The sequence below is a fragment of the Lytechinus pictus genome, chromosome 3 (assembly GCF_037042905.1).
Source record: "Lytechinus pictus isolate F3 Inbred chromosome 3, Lp3.0, whole genome shotgun sequence".
Classification (NCBI taxonomy): Eukaryota; Metazoa; Echinodermata; class Echinoidea; order Temnopleuroida; family Toxopneustidae; genus Lytechinus; species Lytechinus pictus.
Genome location: NC_087247.1, coordinates 72447382 through 72461135, shown reverse-complemented (window position 1 = coordinate 72461135; position 13754 = coordinate 72447382).

Below are 13754 nucleotides of genomic sequence, written 5' to 3'. Positions count from 1 at the left end.
AGTTAGTCTCGGATCCGAGCTTATACAAATAAACAATGATTAAATAACAAGAAAATAATAGAAAGAAGAGAAAAGGGAAAATGAATGGCTCAAAGGCAGTCGTTTGGTGACGGATAGTATGCTCTGACCTCTTGCTGATATAAGGATTAGATATGATATAAGTTTTATGCCATGATAACTAAAGCATGGGAGGGGGGCGAGGGCACTCTGACTTTCAAAATAATTAATTCTTTAAACATCTATATCTAGGCAATTAAGGGAGGGTCCAGGATTTCCAAGGGGGGGGGGCACTATTAGCAGCGGCAGTCAAAAAATTTAGGGGGGCACCAAAATTTTTGACAAAAAAAGGTTATCAAAGGGGGGGGGACCGAAAAAAAATTTAGTCAAAAAAAAAAAGCTAACAACATCCCCATAGGCAGCGGGGGGGGGGGGGGGGGTCGTGCCCCCCTAAATTTGAGGTGGGGGGACGATCGTCCCCCCCTAATTTTTTTGTTGATAACCTTTTTTTTTTGCTTGTCAATTTTTTTTCCTGCGTGCCCCCTAAATTCCAGTGGACCCCCCCTAAAAAATTCATGTGGTCTCCCCTAAAATTTGGGTTGATAAACTTTTTTTGGGGAGGGGGCTTGTCACAAAATTTTGGTGGTCCCCCTCCCTAAATTTTTGATTTCCGCTGCCAATGGTCCCCACCTCAAATTTAGGGGGGACAGGGCCTATGGAGGGCACATTTTCCCGATGCAAATTTGATGAGCATTACAAAATGTTTTTTTACCAAAAATTGAAAGTCATTTCGTCCCTAAGAATTGACAAGCAAAAAATAGGGCATATATATATATATATCCTCACTTTCAAGGGGGCATGCTTGGGTAAAAAGGGCATGCTTATATTACAAATTACAATTTTGGCTCTCGATAATTATGCCCCTTGGATTCACCAGTAATCTAAGGGGAATTTTTTGTTTTTAGTTTTGATATGGCTACCTTCTCGGAGGGCGTCCTCGCCGCGGTAGCTGGATAGTGCTGCAAAAGAGTAGGCCTTATACATCTTTTGCAGCATTAACTGACACTCCGAGACTTATAATTTTACCTTATACTTAAAAAATGAATAATACAAAATAAAACATAAACACTTGTTTTTAGAGTAAGTTGATGTCAAAATATATTCAGTCTGGGGCATGAAGACTTGGAACTCTGCCACATATCATTGTGCTTGCCTCGCTCGATTTGTATCATTAAAATTTTTTTTTTTAAATGTTTCCACATTAAAATTTTGATCTAAGTACAATGGCCAGAAATAATAGTACGAATAAGCTAGCAGAATTTGTATCATACCACCCATATTATTGAACGCCAACGAAGGCAGTTTCTAAATCATGTTTGCTTTATCCCACTTTTCCACTAAGATTTATCCCTTTTGCGTGTCATATGAAAGCAGTTTTGTGCGCAGATCTAGCGTACCGGTAGGACCACATGCAGTCATTAATAGGTCTCTTTAATTTTTTTTCAACAAATGATGTCTCATGCTTTCTTTAAAATTAATAAATTAGAATCCTTGTATATGGCCCTGGGAAGTGGGGTGCTCGGGTTGTGACCCCCAATTTTTTTTTTTTAGCTGGTGGTGCGTTTTTTGTACACGTATATAGTTTAAAACAGGAAGAAGAATGACATTGATTTTTGTACCGCATTATTTTCATTAATAATTTTATTGGTAGAAATTAAAAAAAAAACATTTTTCAAAACTATTCCGCGGCTCCTCGAAGAATGGAGAGATGGACGGAAGGAGAGAAATACATAGGATGAAGGGGTGGATCCAGCTTTCGCCAAGGGGGGGGGGGGGGCAATTTTTTTTTCACCATTATTTTTCCCCAATCGGCCGCGCAAATATGATTTACATTTGTTTCTTTGAAGAAATGTCACTTCTTAGCTTTTGTCTTATAAATCAACATAAATATATAATATCATAACCCTTTTTATATAATGCGAGCTAATTTATTTAAAAGAATTATGTTTTTCCCCAAAGTTTGAAATTTCTGGGCAATGTTTATCATGAAAAAGATGTGTATGCAACTAAATAATTACTAAGAACGCGAAGTGCGAACAGAATTGAAATCATAGGCACTTTTTGTAACTTAAACAGGATAGGTATATAACTTAGCAATTGATGCGAAGCGCAAGCACAAAATTTGAAGATTTAGACCTAAAAACGAGACATGTCTAGTCATGTCTTTTAATTCATCATGGAAAGGATGTCAAATTGCTGATCTTTGTTACTTTAATAATGCTCGCGCAAAGCGCGAGCATAAGATTTTTGTATACGTTTTGAACTGATCAAAAAGGTACCTGTTAAGGACTGCCTATTTCACTTAGCCATGGAGACGTTACATATTTCAACAATAAAATAATGCAAGCGCGAGCCGGTTTTTTTTTTACACTTCTACATAAAGATTGGAAAATTTTAATCAATTATTGTGACCATGCATGAACAGGATCGTCGCTATAAAACAATTAATGCGAGCGCGAAGCGCGAGCGGAAAAAAAATCGAGATTTAGACTTAAAAAATGAGACACTCTATTCATGTTTTGTATAATAAGGATGAGTAATAGGGGTTCTTCCTACATAAAAAATGCGAGCACAAAGCGCTAGCAGAATTTTGTTTTTCAGAAACTGGATAATGATTGAAATACTAACAAGTTGAGTATCTAGTTAGACATGCGCTCGCGTGTTTCCGATTTAGGCCTACAATCTAGGCATTCTGAATATATATTTAAACATGAAATTGAAAATCAAAGCGAGCGCGAAGCGCGACCTTAAAATATTTGACATTCTGATCTGAAAAAGGGGTCAATTTCAGCTCAAGTACTTTGTGAAGTGGATTTGGATCGCACTTAATAAAGAGCTGATAGATTTGACAAAGGACCGGGACATGAAAGTGATGAATATCTTCCTATTCCTCTTGCTAAGCGCGAGATGAAACAGAAAGGACAATTTAACCATTAAAATTAATATCTGATCTATAAATGCCTAATGAGGCGCGAAATCTGATGATAACATGGTATGAAAACTGGAAATTTCAAGCACTTTTGTAATTATGAATAATAATAATGAACCAATTCTTTTATAGCGCATATCACAAAAAGTAAATTTAAGTCCCTATGCGCTTGAAAGAAGAAAAGAAAAAGAGAAAAAAAGAGAAATAGATATATGGTCAGTGTCATATAAAGATGAAAATACCTTGGCACAAATTCCAAAAAATATTATTATAAAGAAAGAAAGAAATGTGTCTTTAAAAGACTCTTAAAACTCTCAATTGTATCGGCAAGTTTCAGGTTAAATGGTAACTTGTTCCACAGCTCTGCTGCAGCGTGTTGAAATGGCCTCGCACCATAGAAATTTGTTAACACCGACTGGGAAGCCAACTGACATTTTGATTTGGAACGTAGATTTCTTGCAGGAGAGTATTTAGTGATCAATTCTTGCAAATAAGCAGGGCCCAATTCCTGCATGCACAAGAAAACTAACGTCAATATCTTAAATTCAATACGCTGTCTCATCGGAAGCCAATGAAGCTGTCGTAAGATTGGGGTAATATGATCATGAAGTCTAGTGCGAGTCACCAACCTTGCAGCAGAGTTTTGGATTCTTTGCAATTTCTGAATTTCACTCTCAGGAAGGCCTTACAAAATACCATTACAGAAATCAAGGCGAGACATTACTTGAGCATGCACAAGTCTCTCTGTTGATTTCTTTGAAAGAAAAGGTCGAATTGTCCCAATCTTTTGCAAAGCAAATGAAGTAGCCTTACAGATCTGTTTCACATGACCTGACAAAGTCAAATGCTCATCAAGTCTAACACCTAAGTTTCGAGCAGAACCAACAGTATGTATTACCGTGTTACCAAATGAAATGGACTCAATGGATTTACTTTGCCTAAATTTACTTGTAAAATGTAGTACCTCAGTTTTCTCCTCATTAAGTTTAAGACCATTATGAACAGACCAATTCTTAATATCTGTCATACAATCCTGGATTTGCAAAATTGCTTCATTCTGATGACTCTTTTGAACCAGCACATAAACTTGGGTGTCATCAGCATACATCATACCTTTTAATCTATGCTTACAGATTATATCATATAATGGTGCAACATACAGACTAAATGCTACCGGGCCGAATACCGACCCTTGCGGAACACCGTAAGGAGATGACTTAGCATCTGACATGGAATTTCCTATTACCACCTTCTGCGACCTATTTTGAAAGTATGACTTAATCAGTTTAAGTGCAACACCACATATCCCGTATCTTTCCTGTAAGCGCGATAGGAATTTTTCATGTAAAATTGTATCAAATGCTGCTTTATAATCAAGCAAAAGTAGAATAGCCTCCTCTCCACGATCAAGATTCAGAAGGATGTCATTAACAACCCTTACCAATGCAGTCTCACAGCTATGGTACTGTCTATATGCTGACTGAATAGAAGAATACAAATTACTTATGAATATGATGTATCAGGTAATATTTTTAACCGTTTATGCGAGCGCAAGTCGCGAGCCAAAATTTTTATAAGGCCAAGTCACAAGGATTACCCTCCTTTTAACTGCCATTATCAATATGTTACTACATTATAATCATGTATTTACTCTACATATGCATTAAATTCTGTGAATCCCATAAACTAAAGAAACTTGTCTTGCTGAAACATTCTTTGTTTAGAAACGCTAGACGGTCTAAAAGACCTGACGATTGGACTGCTTACAAAGCTCTTAGAAATAAGGTAAAGAAAGAAACTAGGAAATCTTACTGGACTTATGTGAACTCTCTCTTTACTTGTAAAGATAACAGGCGTAAATTCTGGTCATTTATACGTAATAGAAAGCATGCTGTACCACCTCCTAAATTCAAGTTAAATGATATTAACATGTGTAAACCTTGTGACATTGCTAATGCTTTCAGCACTTATTTCTCCTCCGTTTTTGGTCCTTCTTTACCTCTTCCTAAGGCTCCTTCTTCGTGTACTTTGCCTATCCCTTCTCTCTCTGACCTGTCCGTCTCCACCTCTGATATTCATTCTGCTCTTCTTCGCTTATCCAAGAACAAACCACCGGGACCTGACGGATTGTTACCCAGTGTACTCAGTAACATTGCCCTCGAAATTTCACATCCTCTATCTATTCTCCACATCAACACCATCTGGCACCCAATCCTACGTCACCACCCAACTTCTAACCAATCCACAACCAACTCCACAAGCAACTCGCCGTCCACCGTCACCCTACCAAGCCCTCCTACCCAACACAGCAGTCTGATCGAATCACCAACTCAACCAGCAACTTCGCCGACGCACACGCCACCGACACCGACACCTCGCTACAACCTCCGCCGACGACCCAACACCTCATCAGTACACCAGGCCACCCACTCAATCCCGCCGAAGCTTACCCGACGAGTCCGCCGACCAACACGCACGGAACGCCACCACTGATGTACTTACCACGCCGCCGACACACACACCGCCGCCGTAACTCACCGCGCCGTCTACACACCGCGTCCGCATACCACGCCAACTCGTTTCCCGCCAAAACCGCCGACCCACGCACAGAGCGCCACCTACGACGTCAGCCCGCCGGCCCAGCGCTTTCCCCCACGTCCACACGAACGCCATAAGTACCACCGCACGCCAAGCGAACACTCACTCCTGAAGACGGACAGTCAACCTGCCCGAAACGTCGAGTCTCTCTACTACTCATCATCTCTACTCGTCGACTCAAGCCAGCATCTCCTCACTAGCTCTACTACTCAAGCTGTTCTCAACTCATCAATCTTTCCTGGTTTACAGTCCTTTTCAGGACTACTTTCAAGAAAGAATACTCTACTCTCAAATCTCCACTTTCTCGCCTATCCATTTCTTCTCTTCTCCTATCCATTGTTTCTACAACACTTCACATGGTGTACCGTAAACCACATCAGCGATTGTACATACCACCATGCAAACCTTCAAACAACATCTATCTATTCTGTTTAATGCTTCTCTCCACAGTGGAACTGTACCTTCTTCTTGGAAACGAGCCCATGTTACCCCTGTTTTTAAGAAAGGTGAAACATCCGACATTACTAATTACCGACCAGTTGCCCTAACATCTGTGTTGTGCAGAGTGCTTGAGAAGATGATCGTGAAGGCTATTGATAATCATGTCGAATCGTTTGGTCTCCTCAATAGATACCAGCATGGTTTTACCAGAGGGAAGAGTTGTGTTACTCAGCTGGTGAATGTGCTCCATAGATGGGCGACTGTCTTGGATAAGAGATCCCCACCACGAATCGACGCAGTCTTTCTAGACATGTCGAAAGCTTTCGACAAAATGCCTCACAATGCTCTTCTTGCCAAGCTATCCTCTCAATTCAACATTCAGGGTAACCTTTGGAGATGGATTTGTTCTTTCCTTTCTAACCGCTATCAGTCTGTTCTCTTTCAGGGTTCAACCTCTCCTTGGATTCATGTCCCTTCCGGAATTCCACAAGGGAGTGTTCTGGGGCCCAAGCTATTCAATCTCTTCATTAATGACATCTCCATTTCCCTTTCTTCTGAAGCTGTTCTCTTTGCAGATGACCTTCTTTTATTCCGTGTTATTTCTTCTGATGCTGACGAAATCATAGTCCAAAATGACTTAGATAGTTTGATACAGTGGACTGCCAGCAATGGTATGTCCTTTAATGCACAGAAGACTAAAGCTATGCATGTGACCAGGAAGAAGAGAATCAAAACTCCTCATTACTATTTAGGAAACGCATGCATAGCATCCGTATCTTCATTCTTGTACTTGGGTATTACAATTAGTTCAGACCTATCATGGAACCCACATATTGAATCAATTGTCTCTAGGTCGAACCGTCTGCTTGGTTTTATCCGTGTTGTTGCACGTGGTGCTTCTACCAATGCCATTTTTGCATTGTATAAAGCTCTCATCTTACCAATCCTCGAATATGGCATTCCTGCCTGGCACCCGACGACCTTAACTCAATCTAGAAAAATTGAAAAGATTCAGCGTACGGCAACCCGCTTGGCTCTCAAGCAGAGGCGAGGCGAAATGCCATACGATGAAAGACTTCTGGCACTTAACTGGTCATCACTCACATCTCGTAGGGACTACTTGTTATGCTCATTTGCATACAAGTGCCTATCAGGTTTATGTGACTGTGAATCTCTTCTTGAAAACATACTCATTAACCCACGTCATATGGAAGTTCTTTCCTTTCGACATCTTTCTTCTAGGACACAATCCCTTTTCTGCACCCCCTCCAGAAGACTACCTCGACTGTGGGATACACTACCCAACGACATCAAGGATGTTGCTGTTCTTTCTCCTTCTACTTTCATCAGGTCTGTAAAGCAAGCAATTCTATTTCCTGATTAGGACTATTATGCTTTTCTACTTTTTCTGCTTAATACAATGATTCTGGTTCTGCCTTGGAGACATTTCCTTTTCATTATCTCTGCCTCTCTTTCTCTCTCTCTCTCTTTTCTCTCCTTCTTACTTTGTATAAATTATCTCTTTCTCTCCAATCAAAATTATGCAATTATACATTATGCACTTAATGCATGCTTTTTCTCTAGATTTTATCTTGTATTTTATCTTGTAAATTACCTTAATTATTTTAAGACTTGTACAGGGATACTCTTATCCTTCCTCTTTATCTCCTCGATTCGTTAATCCAAAGCTGTATCTTATCCCCATTTCCTATCCTGATGAGTTTTATTGTGTTATCATGTTTTTTTTTCCATTCCATCCTACTTTGGATTTCTACCCCCCCCCCCTATATTTTTTTCCGAACTCCAGTTACCCCAGATCTGCTTAATCTTATATATTTGAATTCCTAATTTCTATTGCAAGTTTATTTCAAATGCCCCTTTCTTTACTGTTCAGCACCGAGGTGTTAATTTTTTACTATGTTATATCCAATTTTGCAGTGGTATTTTTTTCTATTGCTTCTCAAGACTTTCTAATTAATTATTTTGGCACCCTTTTCAGTATTCCCTTTTTTAACGTGCAATATTTTGTGTAAGAGTATATATTTTATTTATGTCTTGGGAGCGGCATGTGTGGGGGCTCATGCCTTCGGGCAACAGTGATGTATTTCGCTTTTGTGCCCCCTGACCCACATGCCGTTCCCGCATTTCTTTGCATGTTAATGTACTGTAAATGTTATTCTAATGTAATGTATATGTTCTTTTTTATATTGGTCAAATAAATAATAATAATAATAATAATAATAATCTTGAACCATTAATGCTTCTTTCTTTGACCCATGCTATTTCTGCCCATATATCTCTTGAGGGTTTTTTTTCTCTCTCTCAAGGTGTGTATGGCACATTGAGGAGTATAGAAGCATGTTGGAGATATTGAAAGGGGTAGAATAATTGAATGAAATTTACGAATGGGAGAGAAGCCGATGGGGGGGGGGGGCAAAGATGTTGAGACAGAAAGGGGGTTTGAGAGAAAAGAGGGGAATTAACTATAAAGGAACAGCAGTCAGGAGAGGGAAAGAGATAGGGGGGGAAGGAAATCGAAGGAAGATATGCATACGATAAAAGAGTCCTTGTAGAAAGAGTGAGAGAGAGGGGGGGATATGGAACTGAGAGATCATAATGAGATAAGAAAGAAGTATAGTAGTGCATGGGCGGATCTATCGCCAATTGGGGGGGGTGCCAATTCGTCTACGGGCCAACTTGTCCACTCACTACATGGTCTACTTTCATTTAGTCTAATGCCAATCTGTCCATCAACATTTCGTCTAACAGCCATTGGTCCATTAACCATGGCATTTGGTCCAATCATCACTTTGTCTAATAACCATCTCGTCTATGACCATTTAGTCTCATAACCGGTTGATCTAATACCCATTTTATTTTCATTCATTTTGCACAATAATACACTTATAGTCCAATTAGATGAAATGGTATATGGACCAAATGGCTTTTGGGTCCACTGGTCATTAGACGGAATGGCATTAGACTAAATGAAAAAAAAAAGACTATGTGGTGAGTTGACGAACTGATGGACCAAACGATAGTAGACGAGTTGGCAATTAGACAAATTGGAAATAAACCGGGGAAGGGGCCGAAAAATATTTGCACCCGTATTTTCCACAATCAGCCGCTCAAAGTTAATAGGGGTAGTCCTAACAGTCACTTCTTTATTCTCATTAAACAGCATACACAAAACACAATATACAATAATCTCATAGCCCCTATAGTGCAAGTGCGATGCGCGAGCTAAAATATTTTTGAAATTTCATTTTTTTTTATCCTCAAAATTGAACATTCTGGGCAATGTTTGTGAACTTGAACAAGATGCGTATTTTACTAAAATTGCTGCGAGCGCGAAGGAGCAAAAAAAAAAGTAAGTAAGAAAAGAGAGAAATATACGTTCTGGCCTGATCGAAAAGGGACTTGCTAATGGCGGTTTACAGTTAGCCAAGAAGACGATGCATATTTCAATCAGAATAATGCGAGCGCAAAGCTCGAGCTAAAATGTTTGAAATTCTGACCATAAAAATGGACATTCCAAGCACTTTGTGTATGAACAGAACACAGTGGGAGCACGAAGCGTGAGCGGATAACAATTGAGATATATAGACCTAAAAAGGAACACTATTTTATATTTATGTTTTCTAAATCGTGAAAAGGGTGGGTAATTGGTTACCGTCTTACATTATTTTATAATGGAAGAGCGAGAAGAAAATTTTTTATATTCTAATCTGAAGCGAGATAATTTAAGCATGCTGTTTTCAATAAAGGATAAGCAGCCCGTCTCAATAAACATGCGTGTTCTAGAATTTGTGCATTCTAAATACACTTTTTATCACGGAAATCAATAATGCGAGCGCGAACTGATAATATTGGATATTCCGATGTGAAAAGGTCAAATTAAGCACTGCACTGTGTAGGAAAATAATCGTTAAGTGGACATGGATTGCTCTTAAAAAATGAGGCGAATGCAAAGCATGAGCTGAAGTTATTCTGGCCTAGGACCGGGACATTCTAAGGACATTTTTTCATCATAAATATGAATGTCTTCCGATTCCTCTTCCCAAGCGCAAAAAGAAACATGTCGATCTTCCATTTTGAAAAAGTGACAACTTAATTACGGTATTAGGAATTAATGAAATGTTATTAATATCTTATTTACTAATAAGCCTAATGAGAGCTCTAAATTTGTTGATATTAAAGTGTTAACCCTGGACATTATAAGCACTTTTGTAATTATGAATAGGATGCATTAATTACCGGTAACGTACTTTTAGAAATTAATACGAACGGCAATTGCGAGCAAATTTTTAATTTAATAAACTTATTATTTACTCAAAAAACTGTCATGAAAAGGCGATTTTAAGTACTTTGATATATATATATTTGAGGTATACATAACTCACCAATTTAAGCACGTGCGCGCAATGCTAGCTGATAAGATTTGACAATGATCAAACCATAAAAAGATATATTTTGAGAAATTTATGGAATAGGGCCTACATGAAGAGGATAGGTACTTCACAAATGAAATAATGCTAGGGCACAGCATGAGCTAAAAATGTTGATACTCAGATCATAAAACGAATATTTTACAAAGCACCTTTTTATTGATTCGTTATACCTCGGTCACACTAAATATAGGTGGTTTGAATAAAAATGAATAAAACGGCTGTTTCGACTCTCCGTACGGCCGCCGCAGAGCAAATGTGACCGAGGTATAAATCAAAAAAAATAATGAAAGTTCAATGTCCTAGCTGACCGTACAGTATATGTTTTGTATTTTGACTGCAAAGCTTAAATGTCAAGCTCATATATATCAGTCTATTGAGCAATATGTACTCATCGAAAATGAGCAATGCGAGTGCGAAGCGCGAGCGAAAATGTCAATTTTGCATGTTCTTTTAAATCATCAAAGTCTCCCCTCCCTAATTTTATTCACTTTTCTCCCTCCCTTTCTCCCTCTTCCTTTTCCCCTCTCTTTTCCTTCTGTTTCTTATTCCTTTCTCCATTTTTTGGTCTTTAATCCGCCAACAGTGGGGGGGGGGGGGATGACCGCCCCCCTGGATCCTTCTATGGTAGCGATGGTGAAAGCATTTAAATTATTCACCTCACAGTGTTAAACGGGGAAAAAAGGAAATGGCTAAATTTTGAAAATCATTAATGTGGAGCCCTATTCAAGTTTAGTTTCATCTTTATATACCTTGACAGGGGCTGATCCAGGATTTTCTAAAGTGGGGGCATTCAAGACCTAGTATACTAGACCCCTCTTCTTAATAGGTGAAATTTTGCTAGGAAAAAATCATTCCATACACAAAATTCCTAGGAAAAGTTGAAAAATAAGTCCTTACTTGAGAATGAACGACAAAATCCACTAACAAATATTTGATACATTACGGGAGGGGGCACCTTTATTTTTCTCCCCTTTCCTTATTCCTCATCCATTCCATAGGCAGATCCAGGTGCCGGACCCAATTATGGGCGGCGGCAACCCCTCCTACTGGCGGTGCGAAAATTAAAAAGGTTAGATCGTGCTGTTTTTTTTTTCTTTTTTTTTTTAACGGCGCAGATCGGGGAGAAAAATTGTAGCCCCCCCCCATTAGCAAAATTTTGATCTACATCGGGTATTTGTCTGTCGTACCTTCCAGTAAATGAAACAACAAAATAAAAAATATCACCGTTGCACTAGTATTAAAATTTTTGCGAGTCTTTATTTTTCAAATATTTTTGTTTATAATGGTATTCATTAATTATAATTATAGTGGAGGTTCGCATCCCGAGAATGTGAAATGAAAAAAAGAAAACAAAAATTGCACTGAACAGGAAACACTAAACGTCCTTTTCAATTCCAATTTACTCAAAGTCATTCAAATAAAAAAAATAAGCATCATTTTTTGATACCTTAACTTGTTCATCACGAATACAATGAAGCCGACAATTATTTGCTTTGTTTTGGATTAATCTTTATAATAATTCACTTCAAATATAAATACATACATAAACAGGAAAATATCACAGAAAACAATTAAAAAAATTAATTGCAGTTGTATAAAACATCATAGAAAATAACATGACAGATAATTTTTATCTCGACAGGCACACTGTTCATTCGATCATAAAACAATCGCGCTGTTTCACTCCTTGTACACGCACAACTCTATCAGTGTTGTTTCATCTTCATCTGTCCTCAATGGCAAGGACACCAGCATAATTCATTCACTTCAAATAAAATTCATGGTACATACAGGAAATATCAAAGAAAATAATATAACAAATCAATTGCAGTTGCATAAAACACGATAGAAAATAACATGGCAGATGAATTTTATCTCGACAGGCACACTGTTTCATTCGATCATGAAACGATCGCGCCGTTTCATTCATTGTAGTGTACACGCGCAACTCTATCTGAATTGTTTCATCTGTCCTCAATGCGGCAAACACCAGCAGTGCAGTGACGATAATAAGTTGCAGTTGCACGTGCGCGGAGAATGAATTAAATTCGGCGGCTGAGTAAAGTCTAGCGAGAAAGGTACGTCACCAGCGAACTTCACGATAGACCACGCCTACTTGCCGAGGTAACCAACGTTGATTGACAGCCCATTTTGTTTTTTGAGTAGTATGAAAAAGTGCAAGTATTGTATAAACTTCATTTTAGTTTGAATTCATTCAAAAAACACATTTTTCTTCTAATATAGATGTTTCAAACATATTCCATGTAGAAAACATAATTTTAAAAACATTTATTGCTATATTTTTATCATGAAAAAAGGATTTCTTACGCAACAACAAGTATATGTGTGGGCAAGAAAACTACCGTTTTAGCCATAAAGCATATTTTTTATGATTTTATTGTGAGCCTACTCAAAGGATTTTTGTTTATTTTTTATGAATTTCCAGACCAAGTTCAACAGCGCCGTCTCGAGCTTGCAATAACGCATGCGATCGCACGCATTTTTCTCCATAGCGAATACACGCGACGATACTCTGTGGATTTAACCTCCAAAGACCAAACGTCACTTTCGATACCACATGAAGGTAAGACACTTCATCCCACATGTCATAAGTCAATTTAAATATAGAAAACACAGGGCCTAATATTTTTCACTAACATGACTAAGATGAACTAATATGCTGAGGAAAAGCATTTCAATGCTCATTTTTGCCGTCGAGAACAGACGATGGTGGTAATGCAGACTGTTTACGCACTTGCAATTGGCTTTTCATTTGCCCATAGCAATTTGGCTCAGTGGATCGGCCGACCTTAGTTTTGGTAACCCTACTTCCGACTAGGCCTATGGCTTGATTTTTCTGTGCGCGGCGGCATGTAATGGTAATGAACCCTTGGGTGGACTTGGATGACGATAAGGCCCCTTCATCCATATAATCGTGGTAAGTGCATAATTTATGTTTTCACAATTCATTTGGAGAAATATTTAGACCATAAATCACGCTAGTCCCGTGAGTATGGTCAAATACACGGTAAGCCCCTGGGCTCCAGCCCGGCGCTCCCTAGGTTACTACTACTAGGTACCGGTAGTAGTAGCAGCGTAGCGCGAGCGTAAGGAGCGCGAGCGTAAGGCAAGCCGCAGCTAACCTCCCTGGATAGCTGTCGAGTTCACCCGTTTCGATTTTCACAAAAAAAAATTCTTGATATCAAACTCAACCCATTTTCAAATAACGAAATCATATAGGCCTATATACGAAAAGGATAAATGGAACCTACAGCTAC